The sequence below is a fragment of the Larimichthys crocea genome, chromosome VI (genome assembly GCF_000972845.2).
Source record: "Larimichthys crocea isolate SSNF chromosome VI, L_crocea_2.0, whole genome shotgun sequence".
Taxonomy (NCBI): domain Eukaryota; kingdom Metazoa; phylum Chordata; class Actinopteri; family Sciaenidae; genus Larimichthys; species Larimichthys crocea.
Window position 1 is genome coordinate 11,312,952 of NC_040016.1, and position 8,990 is coordinate 11,321,941.

Genomic DNA, 8,990 nt, shown 5'->3' on the forward strand with positions numbered 1-8,990 from the left:
TATACAATGTTTACAATTCATGATGACCAACTCAGCAAGTGACAAAAATGGAGTTTCACATTGTATGCAGTTGCCCATTTTGAAAACGCAGTAGAAAATGAGTTCCTCTTTGATGCAACAACAAAAAATGTAACCCATATAAATATATATTGTGGCATTCAAATCATGTTCTCTTTAAGGATGTTGTGTGTATTGAATGATGCCAAACAGCTGATGCCTCAGCAAAACTATATATCCTTAACCACTGACAGATCTCTAAATTGTCATCCACTATTCCAAGGTGGGCCCCTGGGAGGCGCTGCAGGTCTGTGGTTGGAGGACCCTGCTTCAAAGAAAAAGGTATGGTTTCTCCTTTGACGCTCTGCCCTTAGGCTGCATGTAGACCCGGTCAGTGTAAATCCATGCACACCCACCTGCGTCACTTAACTTTTTTTTCAGTCGTGTAAATACTACAATATCGTAGTCTATTATGAAACTAGGCCCTCACTGCAGAGCTTGGCTGAGCTTTAACATTACACACAAATATAGGAGGGTAATGAGGAACTTTATAAGCATAATAAATAATGTTAGATTAGTTTAGTGAGTTTTTCGTACCTTCACAGATATGGCGCTATCACGTTCTTCTTCTTTTTCTAGCATATAAACTCTTATTTTGAGGGGAAAGGATCCTGTACATCTTTTTTCCTGTATAACTAAACAAATTAAATAAAAACAACCTCATGTATTAGGTCTTTGGAACAGCCAGAACCTCTTAACATGACATTGTCAGAACTTATAGTCATAGATTCATGTGCAATAAAAGAGGCTACAGCTTAGAGCTAGAGATGAAGAGGTCAGTCTAGCAGAAGATGACATCTGTGGCTAAACGTCACGTTGACACACTAAATCGGGAGGGGTTGTGATTCTGGGCTTTGGGTTAATATTTTGTCCACCACACTGATAGAAATTAAAACGACACCAAAACTCTACAGCCTCCAGCTGTGCAATAAGTTGAATCAAAGGCGTAGGAAACATTCAAACAAAAACTTGAATTATAACGCTCATCAAGGGAGGATTTATTGTGAGGGCTGTTGGTGCATACACTAGCATTTATCATTTTCAGTGCTTGATAAACGGAAATGAGTGTAAACCACATATTGCTGAGACAGATCTGTGGGAACGTAAAAACAGACCACCAGAGGGCACTTCACAAGCTAATGATACCCATACTGTATATTTTAATCCACGTTGTCTCATGCCATTTGATATATTGAACACGGGACATAGGAGCATTAAATAATAACATAATAGAGGATAATACACATTGATGATAAAAGTAAACACTTTGTCTTGTAATATGGCAAATATTCAACATGTAAGCGATGGATTTCTATGAATGATTTCCCTATGACATTATCAGAACTTAGGGATAGATATTAAGGTTAGTGACATATTTTTAAATAATATTTGGAACGTAGCAGTGGTCCAGGTCACTCTGTAAGAAATATAAACAGTGAGTCGGTGACAGCGGGCCTGAGAGAAAGTGTTACTGAGGTTTATTCCATGTTAATCACATGGCACCCCCAGTGACCTGATAGGACTTAACATGAGGTTTATGAGTTTAATGGTTTAGTATTTCCTCTAGTATGCATCTTTACTTGTTTGAATTAAGCAAGTCAGGATCATGTTTACAACCAACCAAACTAATCAACATCCAACCAACAAACCAGTTTTCTTGCTTTTATTATATATCAAAAGAGTTTCCTGACAATCAGCTATTCACTACTCATCTCTACCCACCAACAGATATTAAAACGCACTGGTTACTATCAATCCTGAACTCTCAGTATTAATCATGGTGTCCATACTCAGAAAAGTATTCACTATTTAGTTTTAGGTGCATACCTGTCGAAAGGAAGACGGATCTGAATTTATAATATCACTTAACCTCAGGCAATTGCTGCCATTAACACAGTACTTTTTGTTTGTTGTTGTTTTATGTATGTAACCTCATGTGTATTGTGCTGCACTAAAAGTGTCCTGTATTGAAGATTTAGATTTTAATAAGATGTATTGAACGGTTCAATGGAATATTGCTTCTCCCACAATATTCAAAACAAAACTGGGTGTATGAGGGTAATTATTTGGATGTATTATTTTTAAAAATATTTTGATCCTTCAGAATAAAACAAGTAAAGTGGATGAGTTATGATACTATACTTAGCAGCTCTACAGTTGATGATATGACTATACGTCTTTAATACGGATAGGTGAGTAATAGTTTTTGTACTGTTTTTTTTCATGTTTGATAAGCTATACAGTGGTCAGTTGTGTTGACATGGTTGACAACCTGTAGTACAATATGTTCTAGACCAGTCATATAATGTATATTATGCTATTATGGATTCAATATTAATAAAGCCAATGTGTTTTTCCCAAACAACAGCGAAAATGATGCGGTAATTTTGAGTTTATTATTATAGTTATTATTATTATTACATAGATCTTATTACTTGTTTACACTAAGTTTGTTAGTTTATTTATTTTAAAACTATGTAATTCAAATGGATGGAAATTGTCTATGTAATTGCATTTTTTTTTTGTTGTGCTAACTACTGTAACAGATTAGCTACAGTTCACAGAGTGAACGCCACTTCCTGTTACACTTTCAAATCTCTCTCAGAGTGTGTGTTAAGTACTGACATAGCTGTGAAAGTAGACAGCTAATCCAGTTAACGTTTTGTCTACGTGTGACTTTGGGCACGAGGCCTGCACCCTTTTGATCTAGCTTTTTTTAGACTCTCACTCCCCGGGCTTATGAGTACGAGCTTCGGATTAATCTTATTAGAGACTCAGTCTTCACATCCTTGGTGTTGCCAGATTCCCCTAAGCAAATCAAGCTATCTAGCTTCTACTATCTATCATCTATCTATCTATCTATCTATATTCTATCTATCTATCTATCATTATGCTCTACTTATCTATCTTATCTATCTATCTATCTATCTATCTATCTATCATAATTCACTTATAATTAGATGAACCTATTCAAATCACAAAGACAGAGCACTAATATTACATTTTATTGTATTGCATTTAGTGTATTAAGAAAGAATAAGTATTGGCATCTATAAGTCACGTCAAGTCTCTGTGTGGCAAATGTAATTTATTTTGGATTGTCATATTCATGAGGCATCTCAACACGTATGTGCTGTTTGTTTGTAACCCCCGCTGAGGTGTCTCATATATTATATGTTTTTATATTTCCGGTTTGACCTATATCTCAACTGAATAGAAACTGACACAATGCAGTTTCCTGCAACATGATTATTATTTGTAATAATAAATTATAATTTAGACAAAGAGAGCAGGAAGGATTCACCTCTATTTTTTCCTAATTAATGACGAAATGTGTTAGTCTTAACTTTTATTTAAATTCTTGTTTACAAATGAAAATTAACTCATCGGTCCTACATATCTGCATTCTGTGTTTCTGGTAACTGTATCGTGAGCTCTAAACAGAAAAAAATCATAGGAATGATAAAATATATTTGGACCTTCAGTCTCTGGCCTTCATAGACAACCTCAGGTCTTTGAACCTCTATAGCCAGCATGTGACCTCTGTAATCACGTTTAAAGACTATGTAAATTGATGGAGACAGGTGGCACCTCTCTTATGTGCCTTTGACTTCTAGACAACCTGCTCAACACCTCTGACTTGCGCGCATGGGTGTGAATCCAATTTGTGAGGATTGAAGATTAGAAGGGCCTAAATCCCTCCGGTTTAACAGCTTGCTAGTGACAATTTCTGGATGCTAAGGCAGCTGAACACAAGCTCCTTGCTCTGCAAATCTCACTTGTACGAATCGGCAACTGTGTGACAGATGGTTTCCTGATTGTAACATCCAGGGCATTGCCATAACATGGTGTATTATCATTAGATATGCACATCAGATCACTTTCTCATCTACAGTCCAGAGTTTAAATGAAAGGTACAACACATGACATCCCATTACTTTACTGAAATAATCCAGCAGTACTTAAAAGTTATATATTGCTATATATAGTTTAAAGCTTGAATGAATTTAGGTTTCCTTTTGTCCCCAACAATACAGCTGTTCTGTGAGCTTTAATCATCATAAACTGATAAACAAATCAATTTATATGTGTGTTGTGGTTATAAAAATATGTGGGATCCCAGCTGAAATTGTCTGCAAACATTTGAAAGTTTAAACATTTGAAAGTGCACTGCAAGCAATTTGTTTCAACAGTTTTTATTTACAATTGGTGAATGGCTCACTGTATACCAGGGGCCTAAACTAAGGTAATAGATTTAAGTTTAGGCAAAGTGGTTCAATCAGTATTACAGGGCCATATCAGCTCAGATTTAATTAGATAATGGAAACTCCAATCCGTATTGAAGAAGTTTACTCTCCACATCAACGACCGGACTGTCCTGTAAAGGGATTATGTTGTTTATTACAAGACACGGTGGCTTTACTCCAGACAGTAATCTAATTAGCTGAAACTGGAATCAGGATACTTACAGTGTGAGGGAGCCAAATGTTTCTGTTTCGGTAAATTAAAACAGCTCCATTTGAAGTTTTGAACAACCGGCTTAACTCTTAGAATGAACTGACAGATGTTAAGAATATTTGAAGGAATTAATGCGGTGAAAAAAACTGTAAAATGACAGTAATTATATCAATCAAGTGGACACATGACTTGGATTTTCTTTCTCATAATAATGTAAGCTAGGAGAAACATCTCAGCTACAGTTTTCACTTGAACAGGTAACCAGACGTTACCAGTGTAGGTAAGTACAGCTTGTACACAGAAAGGTTAATACCTACCAAGTACCAGGTATCATGTTAAGTATAGACAGATTTTAAAACCCAGACACATCTTTTTAGTCTGACTTTTACTTGACCTATATTTATAAATTAATGTATTTTATTTATTATTTATTTTTTCAGTGATTCTCACTGCAAAATGATAAAGGTAGCATTACCTGAGTTTGCATTTAGAAAGTGTGTGAAGCTTTTTTACAATAAGTCTCATTCATTTATGGATTGAAAATAAATTGATTGTTGTATGGGAAACTTTGAGATGGCCTTAAGTGGCTAAACTGCTTCTTATGGTTGCTATGGATACAGACGTTTCAGGCAGCTCTACAAGAGTACTTTTCAAAATAAAAGTTATAACTGATGTACAAACTATTAATAATGACATACTAGGTTTCGCATTGCTTTATTAGTTAAGTGTTTTATCTGGGAGACACTTTTCAAAAATGGATATGTTGGAGAAGACCTGATCTCCACAAACAAACAGGATCATTAATCGCAGACAAGATGAGGTAGTTAAGTCATGCTGAAATGGTATAAGGGCAGAGGGTTAGTGGTTGGAAATATAAAGTAACATTAGATTAAAATAATTGCAGTTAAAATTAATAATTTTGTAAAGTTTGGGTCTCTAGTGTTGTTAAATAAAATTAGCTAACAATTAATAAACAAACAATCGCATCTTTTTGTTTATAAATGTATGTTTTTGTTAAAATCATGGAAATGGCAAAAATGAAAATGAAAATAAAAAAGAGAAGGCGTATCTTAGCAGGCTACAGTGTTTTTAGTGATAGTAGGAGCCTCTTGTAAAGGGATTAGCAGCAACTGTTGCTGTAATGGGTTAAAAGAAACGTCAATTATCCAGTTATTTGAAGTGGTATTGTTGTGAGGTGCTGAGTGAGGATGTTTTGTAATATTATTAACTTAAACTGACTTATTAAATGAAACCCCAGCAGATCATTACAATGCAAGCATGTAAATCCACAGTTGACATCAGCAATAAATATTTCATACTGAATTACAGACAAATGTGTATGAAATTAAGCATAGCGCAAGTCTTCAAAGCAAACCTGTTCACGGCTGTAATAACAATAACATTAATTTGCAAGTCAATAATAATGAGCTAATAGGTTCTGGCTTGTTAATTAAATAAGAACACAATCCCAATTATCTGCTGGAGTAAACACATAGGATTTACCAATAAAAGGATTAACCACAATTATCAGACAGGCCTGCAGGAACTACAAGAGTGTAGTAAAGAGACTTATGTGGACAACTCTGTGTTGTCGCTATGTTATTATTCATATTTATTAATGTACTCTGCATGTAGTCCGGTAACACTTTACATCTACTGTATTGTAGGCATCTTAATGATATGGTGCAGGGTGTTTGCAGGCTTGGATAGATTCCAGCAAGCTCAATGACCAGAGTATGAGTTGATGTGGGGAAGATTCATGATGATGTTGGTGGTTGGCATTGTTGCTCACGCAGAAGGTTCTGTGTTCCAACCTTTCTAGTGGAGTCTGCATGTTCTTTCATGTCTGCAGGGTTTCTCTTGTGAACTCCAAAGACATGTTCAGAACCCAAACAAAGACAGTCATATCTTCTGCATGTCTCCGTCTAGTGAGGGTAATCATTATTATCATACCAGAGTTGAAATCCAATTTGAGAATTTTCGAGACAGTAGCCAGTTTCCTCCATTGCAGGTTTACCTGCATTCCCACATTTCAATCTTTCTTAAGATTCATCTCTTTACATTTGCTTCTGATTATTGAGACAGTCGGAGACTCCACCAATCAGGTTAAAGAAAACTTGACTAGATTATTAGCTGTGAAGTACAGCGATAAATTCAGCTAAGAAATCAACATTGTGGGTGCAAACATTAGATTTAGTAGGATGAATTTCAAGTTCAAGTCAATTCAAGTCAACTTATTGTCAATGCCGTATATGTACAGGACTAGAGTATGCAATTTTTGTTTCCCTCTTATCCCGTTGTTTTTGCTGCGCTTGTAAACTCCATGTAGCGCCACACGAGTTAGAGCCAGGCACAACTGAGCATAGAGAAGGGATGATTCTGGTTTTGGTTGTGCTTTCCATTTAACATTATGTAAGTGTTTGTGGGTGGATATCCAGCAAGGGAGTTGGCTGGGATACTTGGGAGGATGCAGGAGCTGGTGGATGGGGATGGGGGGTTGTGAATCTGGGTGTGAATCCGCATTATGCCTATGCCCTTGAAGGTTCACTGACAGGAGAAAAGTAGCATCTGGTGACTCCATGTGTCACAGCTTCGTAAAGCTGTCTACACTTTTATCAAGGTCAACAGTGGAGTTTTAGCAATGACAAGACTGCAGTGCAGAGGGCACGGGGGGGAAATTGTTGAAATGAATCAATTGAATTATACAAAGTCAGAGAAACATAAATTATGTCTTCTTATGTGTCAAAAACAAAACTAGCACCAATTATTGGTTACAACACAGTTTCCAAAAAGACAGGCACACGGGGTAAAATGATTAGAAACAAAACGTGATGATGTGCAAAACATTTAAACCCCATATTTAATTGGAAATAACACAAAGACAACTTTCTCTCTTCATACTCATTTTTTTGGTGTCCTTTGGAAAGGGAAGTAGACAAAATAGGACTATGACAACAGATGATTACTGCAAATTTTCAAATTTCAGAGAGTATGCACTACATTTATACACAAGCCACAATTGGCAATTGACAATTGTATCAGCCATAATCTCCTTACTTTAAATCAAGCTTTGGCCTTTTGATCTCAAAGGTAAGTGTACAAAGATGAAACACAATCCCACAGAAAATGCACATAAAACACAGTGTACTGTGCACTAGTTTTGCAGTATGTTTAACATTTACAACAGTAACATATTTTATTTCACTTTTTATTGCACAGTAGTGCTTTTGATTAGCAATAAAAGTGAGTTTAATGTGATAATATGCGTCATTAATGGACATCAATCTCAGAAAATGCCTGTGACAGAATTTTACTGTGCACATTCTTCATTTGTCTTTTTTTTGTCATATGAGCACAGCTAAAAGAGAATAAAGCAAAAAACTGTGAAACAGTGGTTTTTCTCGTAACAACGTGAGGGTTTGTTTGATGTGTGAGGGGTGAGAATAGTGTGTGTGTATTTATGACATGGAGGGTTTGTTTGCCTCTGTCATATATTCTGTATATATTTTCGGAACAAAAAGTTGTAGAAAAAAGTTATTAAGTGGATGCATGAATGGACATTTTGTTGTGTTGTGAGATTTCAACAGTTAAATTAATTCTTGGTTTTAATTTTTTTTGATTTCACACCTTTATTCAGCATACAGACTTGCATGGACCATGATTTGTATTTGCTAATGCTAATTACTAACAAAGTTATTTTTTAATTTGGTAAGAAAGTTGTTGATGTAATGATTCCAACATCACATTACTGTAACAATATTAACATTACAATATTAAATTCATCTTTACAAAATTTACAAAATTAGAAAAACAGTTAAATAGGTCAGTCCAAAAGTTATTTAATACTGTACCGTGCCAAAAACAGGTGTGATAGCGATTACTTCTGCTGTGCAACATATGCAAAAGTGGTGACAAAATGGAGATAACAGGTTTGCAGAGTCGGGCTGTGAGAGAAATCGGTCATAAGGATGTGGCTATCTGGTCTGGTTGTGAACCCCCTCCGCCTCCAATACAGAAAAGCTTGATCCATCAGTCCCGGCTTAAAAATGATTGATGTTAGAGGGGTGTGTACTGAGACATTTACCAATCTTTTTTCCCTCGTAGATTTTGTGTTTATGTCTTATGTCCTACATATTGCAGACCAGATTGGTTTGAATTACTTTTGTTTGGTTTAGAAATAAACAGAAAAACTTTTTTTTTCGTTGTGATTCTGAAAATAAAATAATGTAAACCTAAATAATCAAATTCAAATAAAGTTGAAGCTTATCTTTGACTGTAGATCATGTCGATATTATTTATATAGTATATGACATTGACCACAATAATTTAGTTTTGTCCTGTGCAAACTGTCTCCCATTCATATTATATTTATTTATATATAGCTCCCATCTCGATCCTGTCACACCCTGTCCCTAATTCCAATATACAAATTGTTTCCCAAGTCAGTTCCCACACCGCCATGTACGTAAGCTAAT